This window comes from Enoplosus armatus, chromosome 17, assembly GCF_043641665.1.
Source record: "Enoplosus armatus isolate fEnoArm2 chromosome 17, fEnoArm2.hap1, whole genome shotgun sequence".
NCBI classification, from domain to species: Eukaryota; Metazoa; Chordata; class Actinopteri; order Centrarchiformes; family Enoplosidae; genus Enoplosus; species Enoplosus armatus.
The window spans coordinates 3,497,392-3,509,770 of NC_092196.1; positions in this window are offsets into that span (position 1 = coordinate 3,497,392).

Consider the following 12,379-nt stretch of genomic DNA (forward strand, 5'->3'; position numbering starts at 1 on the left):
GAAATTGATATACTGAAGTTAAGTACCTCAAGTACTTGAGTAGATGCACTTAGTCCCTGTTCTGTGGAGCTGAACCCACACAGAGCCCTCTCAAGCCAGGGAGGAGCAGAAACCAGCAAACTGCACATTTTTGGGGTTCTTGATGCCGTCTCATAAAGACGGCGATGTTGTAGATCGCAATGGGTCCCAGACACCCATCTAGAGAACCTAAGGGCCTTCTGAGGCTGTAGTGGCGCCAATTTAATCTCCAAAACCAGGTTCAGCTGAGACATGAAGTCCCAAAGGGCAGCTAACAATACGCTGGGCTTCATCTCTGTCAAGTTTCGTCCTGTGATCCACCCCCCCACACACACACACACACACACACAAAAGAAATGGATTAGAGTTAATTTTTAGCCTCATTAGTCTACCTTGTTGTTACCTAAGGCAGTTACACATAAGTCCCCAGTAGCACAGTTACTAAAGTAGAAGTGCTTTTAATCTTTACAGGCCCACCTCCTGCTGCACTTCATGTCAGGTTTGTGAAAAGTGCACTTTTTCACTTGTGCATTCATTTTACAGCTGCACTTAGCTGTGAGGTAAATAATGTGGACGATTTTCCCCCACTTATTTTGCTCTTGAACGTCGCGGCGGAAAAAACAGGTGACGTTCCCCTTTAATTCCCCAGGCTGTCGGGATTATGCAACCCCATCTCCGCCGCAGTACCCTTCCGCGGCCGGTAGAGGGCGCTGCGGAGCCTGGTGATGAATCGTTCCCGGCGGCAGCTCGGCTTCTTCTCCTCCTGACCCGCATTCACCCGTACTGTACAGGCAGGAGGCGGGGGGGGGGAGTGAGGAGGAGGAGGAGGAGGACCGAGCACAGAAAGCAAATAACCGCTGTAGCGTTTCCCCTGCACACCGTGGCCATGGCTTTGGCAGTCCCCGGCAGACGCGGCGCTCCCGTCTCCTCACACCTGGTAGCGGAGTGAAAGGGGGCCGCCGCCGGGAAAGCCGCTAGCTACGCAGTTTGAGACGGTTATTAAAACGCGCCGGACTCGCCCGTGTTTCCTACGCATTTGTGCTGCTTTTTTTTTTTCTATCACCCCCCCCCCCCCACCCCTCCCTCCTCCTTCTTCTTCTTCTTCACGTGTTAATCCGGCAGTTCACGGGGCTTTATGTTGACGGCACAGGAGGCGGCTTTGTATCACAAGTCGAGCATTGGTGAGTGTGTCAATACATTGTGTAAGTACAGTGAAGGCTTCGCTCTGGGGCGGCGGTACAATGTGAGCGCTGTCCTCACGTCAACCCGGGTCGCCGCGCCGGCCTGCTTACTGTAACGTTATACTGTCTACCGGCGGGCTAACGCCAAGAAGCCCGGCCGGCGTGTACGGCCCTATGTGCCTCTGCGTGCCGTTTGAGAAAGTGACCTGCGCGACTGCCATGTGCTTCCTGTACTGTCGTTGTATTGAGGCTCCCGGGTCAGGTCAGGGTCCGAAGTTCACGGTTAAGGTCTACCCCGTGTGAAAGCCGGTTCACCTGCACTGTGCCCTGAACGGTTGAACGGTCTGGACGCGTGAGAGAGGACACCCAAGAGGAAACGCGAAGGTACGGAGACAGGGCTTTGTGCCAAGGTGTAGGCAGCATATATAGGGTATGTATGTATGTATGTGTGTGTGTGTGTGTGTGTGTGTGTGTGTGTGTGTGTGTGTGTGTCCGCTCGCATTCCTTTGCTGTGACATATCCAAGTAGGTCTGTGTGTGCAGAAGTGTGCCAAAGTACGCTTGAAATGCTCCTGCCTAGGACTCATGCATGTGTTCCAGGGCGGCATGAAATATGACATGTGGTTCCCAGCCTGTGTAGCTGCTCCTGCGGGCTGAGGCATGGTGTGTGTGTGTGTGTGTGTGTGTGTGTGTGTGTGTGTGTGTGTGTGTGTGTGTGCATCATGTGTGTATCATGTATTGAGTTGCACAACATACCAGCTAGTCTTTTAAGTTAGGTTAAAGAGACGGTTAGGAGAAGTTAGCAGTGTGTTGGTCATTCTGGGGTTTTTGTTGTTGTTGTTGTTGTCTTTTTACGTGTGGATTCCAGGGTGAGAGGCAGCATCAAGACAGACAAGGTTAGGGTAAGTGACCAGCACAGGCAGGCAGACAGGCAGGCAGACAGTCAGAGCAGCGTGTGCACACGGGGGGGGGGGGTGAAAGGCTGAAGTGGGATGAATGGAGGTCCGTTTCCTGCACTTGGAAGGTTTCACATTAAATGATGCGGCGAGCATTACGTCACCCTGTGTTCCTCAGCCGGAGGTGACATGAGACGTGTTTGACACGCCGTGACTCATTTGTCTCTCTGTCTAGAATCTTCAGGTGCAGTCGAGCAGTCCCACCTGCGCGTGATATTTTCAAACAGGACGTTTGTCATACAACCCTGCAACTGAGGGGTAAAAACAGGAATGAATATAGAGACCAATATTTCCCTCGAGTGCAGCAGCCAGGCTGACATAAAATTACACAGGAAGCACTCACACTCTCTCTCACTCTCTCTCTCTCTCTGTCCTGGTGTTTACAAGAGCCTCCCCCAGTAACCCAGTTATTATTTTGGTAGCAGGCGGTTTTTTATTAGCTTTCGGCGACCTGTCAAAGATGTGTTAGTCTCCACGAGTCCTTCCCTCGGAGTTGTTTTCTTGGAAGAAAGGAAATTTGTTTTTTTTCATTTTCGAAAACTTGCTTTGCAAGCAATGACACATTACTTAATAAATCCTATGAAGCTAAATCATACAAAAAATGCAATTAATTAAAGGTGTATGCCGACTGTCAGGATTTCACTTGCATCAAAGAAAGTCCTTGTAAAAAATACTGTATGTATGTCCACATACATACAAAGCCATAATCTCTGCCCGGAGCCAGACGTGACCTCTTTTGACGTCCAATCCTAACACCCCCTCCCCCTCCATTCCCGTAGCTCATTCCTGCGAGGCAGCGTCCTGGTTTTCCCCGAGGTTGAGGCTTAATGTATAGCGCGTGCGGGATGAGGACGGGGGAGGGGGAGACAGGAAAGAAAACCTCCTGCCTGCCTCTGTCTGAGGGAAATCGGTTACATAACAGGGGCTGTGGAGGCAAGCCCGCTGCCCCAGTCCCTGAGGTCCCACGGCCTGCCCACGTCACAGAGGTGTAAGACAGGAGGGGAGGAGGGGCTTGCAGTCGTCCATCCATTGGAGTACACACTTCACCCACATACTGAAGGACTGATTCACTAAAGACTCGAACAGCATTCATCCCTGTGTAATATCTGGCCGCACCGATGCAGCTAATCATTAGTCTGTAGATTGTTTCTTGATTAGTCGATTAATTGTTTAGTCTGTAAAATGTGTGAAATACGTTTTCAAATATTTAAACTTTTTTTTTGTAATTATGGCATTCTTTTTTTCTCTCTCTTTCACCGTTTCTTGTCATAACAACATCATCTTGTTGCAAATGGCGCAGCAAACCAACATATCTCCTTACGGCACACTTTTCTCGTCCTGTCGCGATAAGTTGCCATGTTGTTGTTGTAACAAGAAGTTTGTGTGTGCACTTAAAAGGTTTATCCTACAGGGCTGAGGCATGCAGACGGACAATCAAACACGTTTAAAAGCTTGAAATTGTTGTTCGACGACTGAGAAAACCAACAAGTGTGAACACTTGAGTCGCTGCAGCCAGTACCAGTTCGGTGTTTTTGCTTAAAAATGACTGAAATGTGGAAAAAAGTTTGACTTTTTGCTGATCGTTTTAGCACTACACCGAAATTGAGTTGTCAAAATAAACAAACTGGGTCACTGCAGTATGTATTTTAGGGACTTCCAACTGAAACACAAAGAGGAGGTCCGTGCCAGGCCACACGATCAGTGTTGGTAAACCGCAAACGGATGCTGCCCTGATGGTAATTCCTCAGCTCAGTAAATCTGCTTTAGTGGATCCATGCTGCCGACAGTAAGCCAATTAACAGAATACTCCTGCCCACTTCCTGCCACTCAGGAAAAACACCAGACATCATAACGGCTCTCGAAATGTAGCGCGCGCCGGCCTTTAAAGTTCCAACACTTTAAATCAGATTTCTGTAATTTGGTTTAGGATCACGGCCCTCCAGCCAGCTGGACTCTCTGTCTGCGTGGAGTTTCTGTGTTCTGCTGTGTTAGGTTAACTGCCGGCTCAGAAACACCCGGACCCTCGCCCAGTGTCAGCTTGTCTTGGCTCCAGGACGAGCGGGTACAGATAGGGGACGGGTGGATGAAACAAGAAAAAAAAACAAAGAAATTGCCATGGAGCCTTGTGACAGCTGAGTAGAGACATAGACAGGAGACGGGGGTAGGGAGGGAAGGGTGTGACGTGCAACAAAAGCCCTGGACCGAAATCGAACCAGGGACTTTGCGGTCACATGGTTTTCATCTTAAAGCTCCCATATTGTAGGCAGTGAGATCTCCATGTCTTGTTTGATCATAAAGCAGGTCTGGGTGCTGTATAGATACTGTGAAAGTATCAGAGCGCTCAGTCCACAGAGAAATGCACACAGCCTGCATTCAGACACTGTGCCTTTCAAACGAGCCGTCGGGACTTCCGTTTCAGAAACCAGATGAAGATGTTTCGACTGTTCTAGCTCCAACTATCTCAACTCACCAAAGTATAACGTGGCCTTTAAATGGTTTCAAATCTTCAATAAGTCTCTTAGTTATCAATACTTTGCTGTTGTGTAACTACTGTACTTACAATACAGTACAGACTATAGGGAGGAAAAGATGGGGGGGGGGGGGGGGTGAGGATGTGCTGTGAATGGGCTCAAATGTGCAAAAAATAGAAGTGAATATTGCATATATGCATAATATATGCATTGCAACATGCATACATATAGAAAGTATAAAAGAAAGTATACAAAAAATGATATGAGGATTTTCTGCTTTCCTCTGTTTTCTATGTAAATTGAATGTCTTTGGGTTTTGGGCCGCTGGTTGGACGAAACAAGACATTTTCATACACTAACCAATGATCCACTAATGGCGATGAGTCTTGAGAAGGAAGGAGACGTGGAAGATGTACATGCTGTTCATAATGCCTGACTGACTGCTATCTAATACAGGCTTGTACAGCTCTGAAGTGTGCTCACACACACACACACACACAGGATATTATAGAAGAGCCTCAGGGTGCCTCTGCGGTACTTGTTCCTTCGTAATGTTCTGTTCTTTCCCGTTAAGGCAGGAACATCTTTATTTAATGCAGCCTATATTCAAGTAGTGTCAAACACCAGATCTAGACATGCATCTCTCCCCCAGAACACCAAACATCAGCCAGACAATACGACAGGCAATGACTTCTAAAGGAGGTCTTAAATTGGGCTTGAGTTTTGATGTTGTGTTACTTGTGCGATTGGAAGGAAAATGTGCTCAAAACATGAGTTATGACTAAGAGGAACTCAGGTTTGGCAGTTTAGCAGTGATTTAATGCTAATGCATTTGGGGACATACTGAACACACAGGGTAGTTATGAATCAGAAAATCAGCATGTTTCCAAATTGTTAGGTTTTCGTGGTTTGACCAGGATCCACTGAAAAAGTACCAAACGCTCATTCCTCTCCTGAAGAGTGGAGGAGCGTCTCCTGGAGGCAGGGGGTGGCTTGTCTTAATTAGCTTTTTACCTCCAAGCTCTGTCCTGAGGCCGAGGTGTCCGTGGAGCTGCAAGTGCTCTGACTTTTATTAGCCACGCTAGCCGCTCTAAGGATGTTGATGCCTGTCAGTCGTCCGTTCAGTCCAGACTGAAATAGCTCGCCAGCAATTGGAACGGGTAGCCATTCAGTTTTGGTCATGGCCGCTGGCATGGCTGTCCCCTCTGGTCTTTTCTCTGGAGTCTGTTTTGTCTTTGCTCACCGATGTCCACCATTGTTGTTACTGTTATTTTCCTGTCCACAGCCAGCTCACCGACCACAGCAAACAAGATCATTTTAAGGCTGACAGATGTTGCCTTTGCTGATTGAAAAAAAAAGAAGCAAAATTGTTGTAACTATTGAAAAACAGGCCAAGAGCCCTAAAGATATTAAGGTCTGGAATTAGCATTGCGCCTTGCTGTCCACCTCTTGCGCTTGGGGGCAACACCAGTGGTTAAAGTTGATATGGCTGACACGTGTTTGCAAAAAGTTGCTTGTTTACACGTCCACATCCATACTCCCATTCCCATGACTCTGTTGCATTGGCGCTGGTGATTTTCCTTCGCCGTTGGCTCAAACCTCTTTGGGGGGGCTCCAAAAATACCTCTATACAGGAAAATACACTGGTGCACCCCGCCATTCTTCAAACGACTCTGATTGGCCCAGGGGGGGATGGCGTCATGGTGGCAGTCCCTGTTCTCTTTCTCAGTTTCTCCTCCCTCTATCTTTGGCTCTAATGCTGAGCAGTCCCTCTCTTTTCTTTCAGTAGCATCTCTCAAGAGGCTTGTATTGTTTCAGGGGATAAGAGGAAAGACAAAAAAAAGCTGCTTTAATGGCAAGAGAGACTTTATAACAAGCTCTTGCCCCTCCAGGGGGGGATTCTCGCTCACTAACACACATACAAAATGTTCTCAGAGAGCAGACACGGCCAAGACCGGCGTCAGGAGTGGCCACAACAGGAAGTGGTCCAGGGATTACATTAAAAGGATGGACTCCCTGCTCAGAATGAACCTCTGCAGAGAGGTCACGGCCTGTACTCCTCCCCTCGGGGGATGGGGGGGGGGGGTTTTCAGCAGTCTCGAACAGTAAAGCTCTCGCTGTGGCTTTTGATGGAGTGTTTTCCTGGCATCTTGGATGGGAAAGATGGGAGACAATTGAGTGCAGTAAAGGCCACGTTCCATACACAGATCCCCCCCCCCCTGACTCCTGTAAGCCCCCAGCCCCCCCCCACTCCTGTAAGCCCCCAGCAGAGGAATTACACCGAGCGTGTAATGGATTTCATCAGTCGCATATCACTAGTGCTGTTTTTCTTTTTTCTTGTCAGATAACCTCTGAACGTTACTTTGCCAGCTTCTGCCAATGAGAGCCAGCAGCAAGCACTCAGCACATGCTAAGATGTACACTTAATTAGAAGGTATTAAGCTAATAAGACAGTAATTGTTTTGTTCATACCGAACCGTGAGCTACAGAACATTCAGTTCAGGACGAATACTGTTACGCCACTAGCTAGCCCCCCCTGGCTTTTTGCATTTTCGCCTCCCTTGCATTAGGGATGTCTTTGCTGGCCGTTAATCTGTTGATTATTTTGTCTAAATAATCAATTAACCGTTTAGTTAGTGTCCATAAAGCTTCAGTAAATGACATATCCCCAGAGCCCAGAGGTTGTTTTGTTCAAACAACAATCAAACCCAAAGACATTCAATGTGAACTAGATCCAAAAACGGTCTGTTGTAAACATCTATTACACTTTATAGACCCACTTCCTGTTTCAACTTTGATCTACTGTACGTGCCGTCGTTTTTTTTCCCTGTGCAATGAAGGATTATTGCCGACAGGAGTGCTCGCGTTGGGTTTTACCTCCCAAATGAAGTGGTCTAGCTAATCTGATTAGCTAATTGATTTGGTGGCTACAATGTTACCATAACCAAAAATGAGGCCCGAGTTGAAATAAAAGGGAATCATCCTTTAAAGTATTAATGGATTGTTGTTTATTATGGGGGTGCAAGTGATATTTTTATCTTCAACTGTTCTGTTTATTGTCATTTGGACTAAATATCAGATAGTTAAAAATGTGCATCATAATTTCCCAGAACCCAACGTGATGTCTTAGAAATATATATCAAAATAAAGTAAAAATAATACAAACTAGACAAAGGTCATATATGAGAAGATGGAGTGTTTGGAAACTTTGCCTAATACATGACTTGATGGCGACCTGCGTCCTGTTGATTGTCTGATTACTGAATCAACCCGTCCTCTCAGCACTGCATGACATTATTGTCCATCCAGTCTGGCTTTCACTGTTTTTTTGTTTACTTGACAGTAAAAGGTGTTTTGTAGTATTTCTGAATGCTTTGTCTGAATCTGCCTGATGCTGAATAAGCGTGAGAGGAAGTAATGGCAGCCCAAGGAGGTGACGTACGTGGAAGTGGCAGTATTCAGGCTAGATTCTCCACAGGAAGTAAATGGAGTGGAAGCAACTCCCCGCCAGACGAAGGTCAGCTTCTGGTCAACGTGATGTTTGTTTTGTAACGTTTTTTTTTTTTTTTTTTTTATAGTCCTGGTGCGCTGCTTGTCCCATACGCTACATCATTAACACCCACCGTTTCACTAGTTAGTAGATTAAGTAGGTTATTCAAGCCGACGACTGAGGTCAAGGCCTTAAAGCGGCTGTTTTGAGACGAGTTGGGAAATCCTTCCTGATATCATATCCACGTGATGTGACTTGAGGCACGAGCTGACCCTCTTACAGAGAGTCTGAATATTCAGCTCCGGTCGATTTGTATTTTTTTCTCCCTTTTCATTTAAGCTCATTTCAGCTTAACTAGTATAACAAAGACACACACACACACACACACATACACACAGTGCTGTCCTATATATTCTCCAGCTTCATATCATTTTATACAAAGTGATTTCAAGCTGAAAGAGCTGGCGTCCCCTGGAGAGTTTAACGTGCTAATGAGGCAGGATCAATAAAGGGCGGTCCAGGCTTTGTGTGGTCCACATTGAGTAGGTTTCAGATTGAAGTTGTGATTCATTTACAGGCTTGCGTTTGTGGTTTGTACTTGCTGCCTAAGCTAACGTTAGCTTCACAGGCCGAGCGGACGAGCGGAGTTTTCAAGGTGATGAGCGTAAAACAGTGATGATATGGTGTACGTAAAGGTTTAATTGGGATATTCCGACAACCCTGTCCGCCAGCTAGCTATTTGAAAATGACATGAGATGCCCACGTAGGCCGAGAAAGCCTCATCACTTTGTTGGTGTTTTTGAACTGCAGAAAGATATAAATTATAGAGTGGCGTTCATTTCTTAAACAAAACTGAGCGTATTAACCAGACAAATATATTAGAATTAAATCCGTCTTAATCCATTTCTCCAAGTCAAAATGTCACATTTTCAAGGAACAAAATCAAAGGTTATTTTTTTTTTTTTCATATTGTTTCAGATTTTCCAGTCTGGCAAAGGAACCGCACGTCTATTTCACAGAAGACGCTCAGCCACCTGATGCTCGTGTCAACGAGGAAGACTGGCCTCCGTCTTCATAGCACCAGGTTGGTCCTCTTCCGTGCATCAGTGAATGTGGTAGCAGGTTGACCAAAACCCTGTTCTGTCAACACTCTTAATTGAATTTACCCAAAGTGGCTAATGCTCTACTCGTGCTTTACTGCACAGGTGGGTTTCTGTTCATATTTAGTGCGCCACAAATTGCAGCACTGCAGTGTTTTCCTGTGACTTTTTAAAATCTTAGCAGGGTGGAAAAGCTCATTAAAGCGGTACATGCAGGTCATCATGATGTAAAGGGAAATTCTGCCGTGTGGAGTGTTTAGTAGCTGTAAGAGAAAACTGGTTAAAGAGAGGTTCAAAACTAAGTGAAAATGGCGTTCAGGCACGTACAAAAATTCTGGCCAGTGTCATATGATGTAGCTAATTTTGTCAACCTGTCACGCTGTCTGCTGTGTGACTGCTCATTTCAGGCCGAAACTGTAAGTGAAGTCAGTATTTTATTAGTCGGTGGGATAATTGTGTCACGCCTGCGGGGCAGAGCACGCAGCAACAAGGTAGGGGAACAACAAGAGGGGTGTTCTTCTTAGTCAGTTGACAGGAGACGCCTTTAGGCTTTTCGCTAAAAAGGGTCTTAGATCTTTCGTATTACATACTGAGACATGCGTTGACATGAGCTTGTTAGCTTGTTGTTTTCAATGTTTTGAGAAATCTTGTCTATTTCCAAAGACAATCACAGCACCTATTGCAGCATAAATGACTTGCAACTTGATGACAATGCTACGTTCCATGTATCCAGGTCAGATCATTCTCTGAATGCTTCTAGTTGCCTTTTGTTTAGCTGTTTGACCTCTAGTCATTCTGCTAGCACACGAGCCGCATTGGCTGCCGTTGGTCAGTCCAGCCACCACTTTGGTCAAGACAGAAATATCTCAACGACTGCTGGATGGATTGGAACAAAGATTTGCTGCAAACAGAGGCTTTCATCTAGCGCCACCGTGACATCAGGCTCAGCTGTACTCGTGTTCAGTGCTAATTAGTGCTAATTAGCAATGCTGGCACGCTAACAACCAAAACTAAGATGGCGAACACGGTAAACATTGCACCTGGGGCGGCATGGTGGCGCAGTGGTTAGCACTGTTAGCACGGGAGGTAAAGCTGGTTAGAGCGGATTGGAGGGTCGATCCCCGGCTGCCCCCGTCATGTCGAAGTGTCCTTGAGCAAGACACTGAACCCTAAGTTGCTCCCAATGGAGACCAGCACCTTGCATGGCAGCTCGGTCGCCATCGGTGTGTGAATGTGTGAGTGAATGGGTGAATGAGACTTAGCTGTAAAGCGCTTTGGGAACTGTGAAGGTTGAAAGGCGCTATATAAGTGAGATCATTTACCATTTAATTTACCATTTGTAATCGTGAGCATGTTAGCATTTAGCTCAATGCACCACTGTGCCTAAATACAGCCGCTCTGAGCGGCTAGCATGGCATGTGTTCATGTTACTAATAGGTACTTTAGTTGTCATTTAGTAGGCATAAAACACAACTCATTCATACTACTGTTTGCTGTCCTTTAATTAGGTTAACAAATAAAAAATGAAACTTCTTTGTGGATGTTTCAATGATTTTTCTGGCAATAATCTAATAATGCCACATTTGTTGAACACATAACACACTCATAACACTTTGTTTTGGCTAGAGTCCCTTAAATTAGGTGAAAAAGTACTTGTGATATGATGAAGCTGTGAGGCTCGCTTAAGATTCAGTTGATATGAAAAATGACAACACATAGCGGCACAAACACGTAATGTATAAGACACAATCATCCTTTGATTGCCCTGTATTTGTTATACATGAGCCACTGTGTTAAAATTAGCTGTGCAGTACAAGAAGTGTGTGTTGACTGTAAAGTGGTGCCTCCCCTGCTGTTAGAGCACTGTACAGACAATGGATAATGGTTGTATTGCCTTATTACCCCTGCTGAGTGAATGTGGGGAAAGCAGAGCAGAGAGATTAGTGGGGGGGGGGGCGGTCGCAGACAGACAGACGCTCTTGATGCTGTGATGTGACAGGACGCATTGTCACATGATGTAATGTGATTTGATACAACTTTATGTCTCACCCGCCCCACATTATTTTCACACTTGTGACTTCATGGCTGTGTTCACGCTTGTTTGAATTTCCTCACGCGCGGCACGCATCTGAGTCAGTGTGAGCCCGGCTTGGGCTGCACCACATGGCGTGCCAGTTTATATTTGGACTACCAAAATCCAAATTAATCAGCGTTGCCATGATAACAAGCAAATCCAAGTTCACTCACCTTCTCCCCACAGCGCGGTGCAAGCGTTAGCGGCGGTTCATGCTTTGTGCAGAGGTTGATGCAGACTCGGAGTCACTGACCGCACTAACTGCCCCTCTAAGGCGCGCTAGGATTGACTGAGCAAAGAGAAACTGGACTGAATGGCTGATATTGGTGGGGTTAAGGTACGGTCATATTAGCTTTCAGTTCAACAAAGCTGTCCCGCACTCAGCGCTGGAAAAAGGGATGTGTCTTCATGCTTCTGAAGTGTGTAATAAATAAATATGGAGGTGTAAACAGTGTATGAGACTTGCTGCAGGTCGAAATAAAGCTCTCCAATCATCTTTTCTCAGCTGAGAAGGCAGACACACTGCAGCTTTTAGTTTCAGCCTAGTTAATATTCACAACCTGCAGGCTACAACCTGAAAATGAGATGAGCAGCAAAAGATATGAAAAGTCGATTAAATGTATCCCGGCACCTTGAAAAAAGCAGGTGTATCCCTGTTGCTGCACCTTATTCTGCACGAACCCCATCGCTCCTCAGCACAGGTGGTCTTGGTTCAGGGCTGTTCAGCTGATCAGCTTAAATGATTGATGTGATACGCATGAAAGTTTAACCGGCAGATTCTCCTGACACGATGCCTCCGTGGTCGAACTGCAAAAACACGCAGTTCCCTCGGGGGTGGCAGAGTTTCCTAACAATCTTTGGCTGAGTACAGCCACACATTAACCAGACACCAGCCAGTTTCATTCAAACCATTAAGGAGTTTAACTATTAATAACTATTTAACGGCTAATTATCCACAGCCCATGTGACCCCTGTCTGCGTGCGCGATGGGGTACGAAGTATTCACAAAATGCCTTCCACTTACAAAGCTAATTATTAAGTCATTGAATTGCTGTTGAGCGTTGAAGGCGTGCTTGTACTTGCTCGCCTG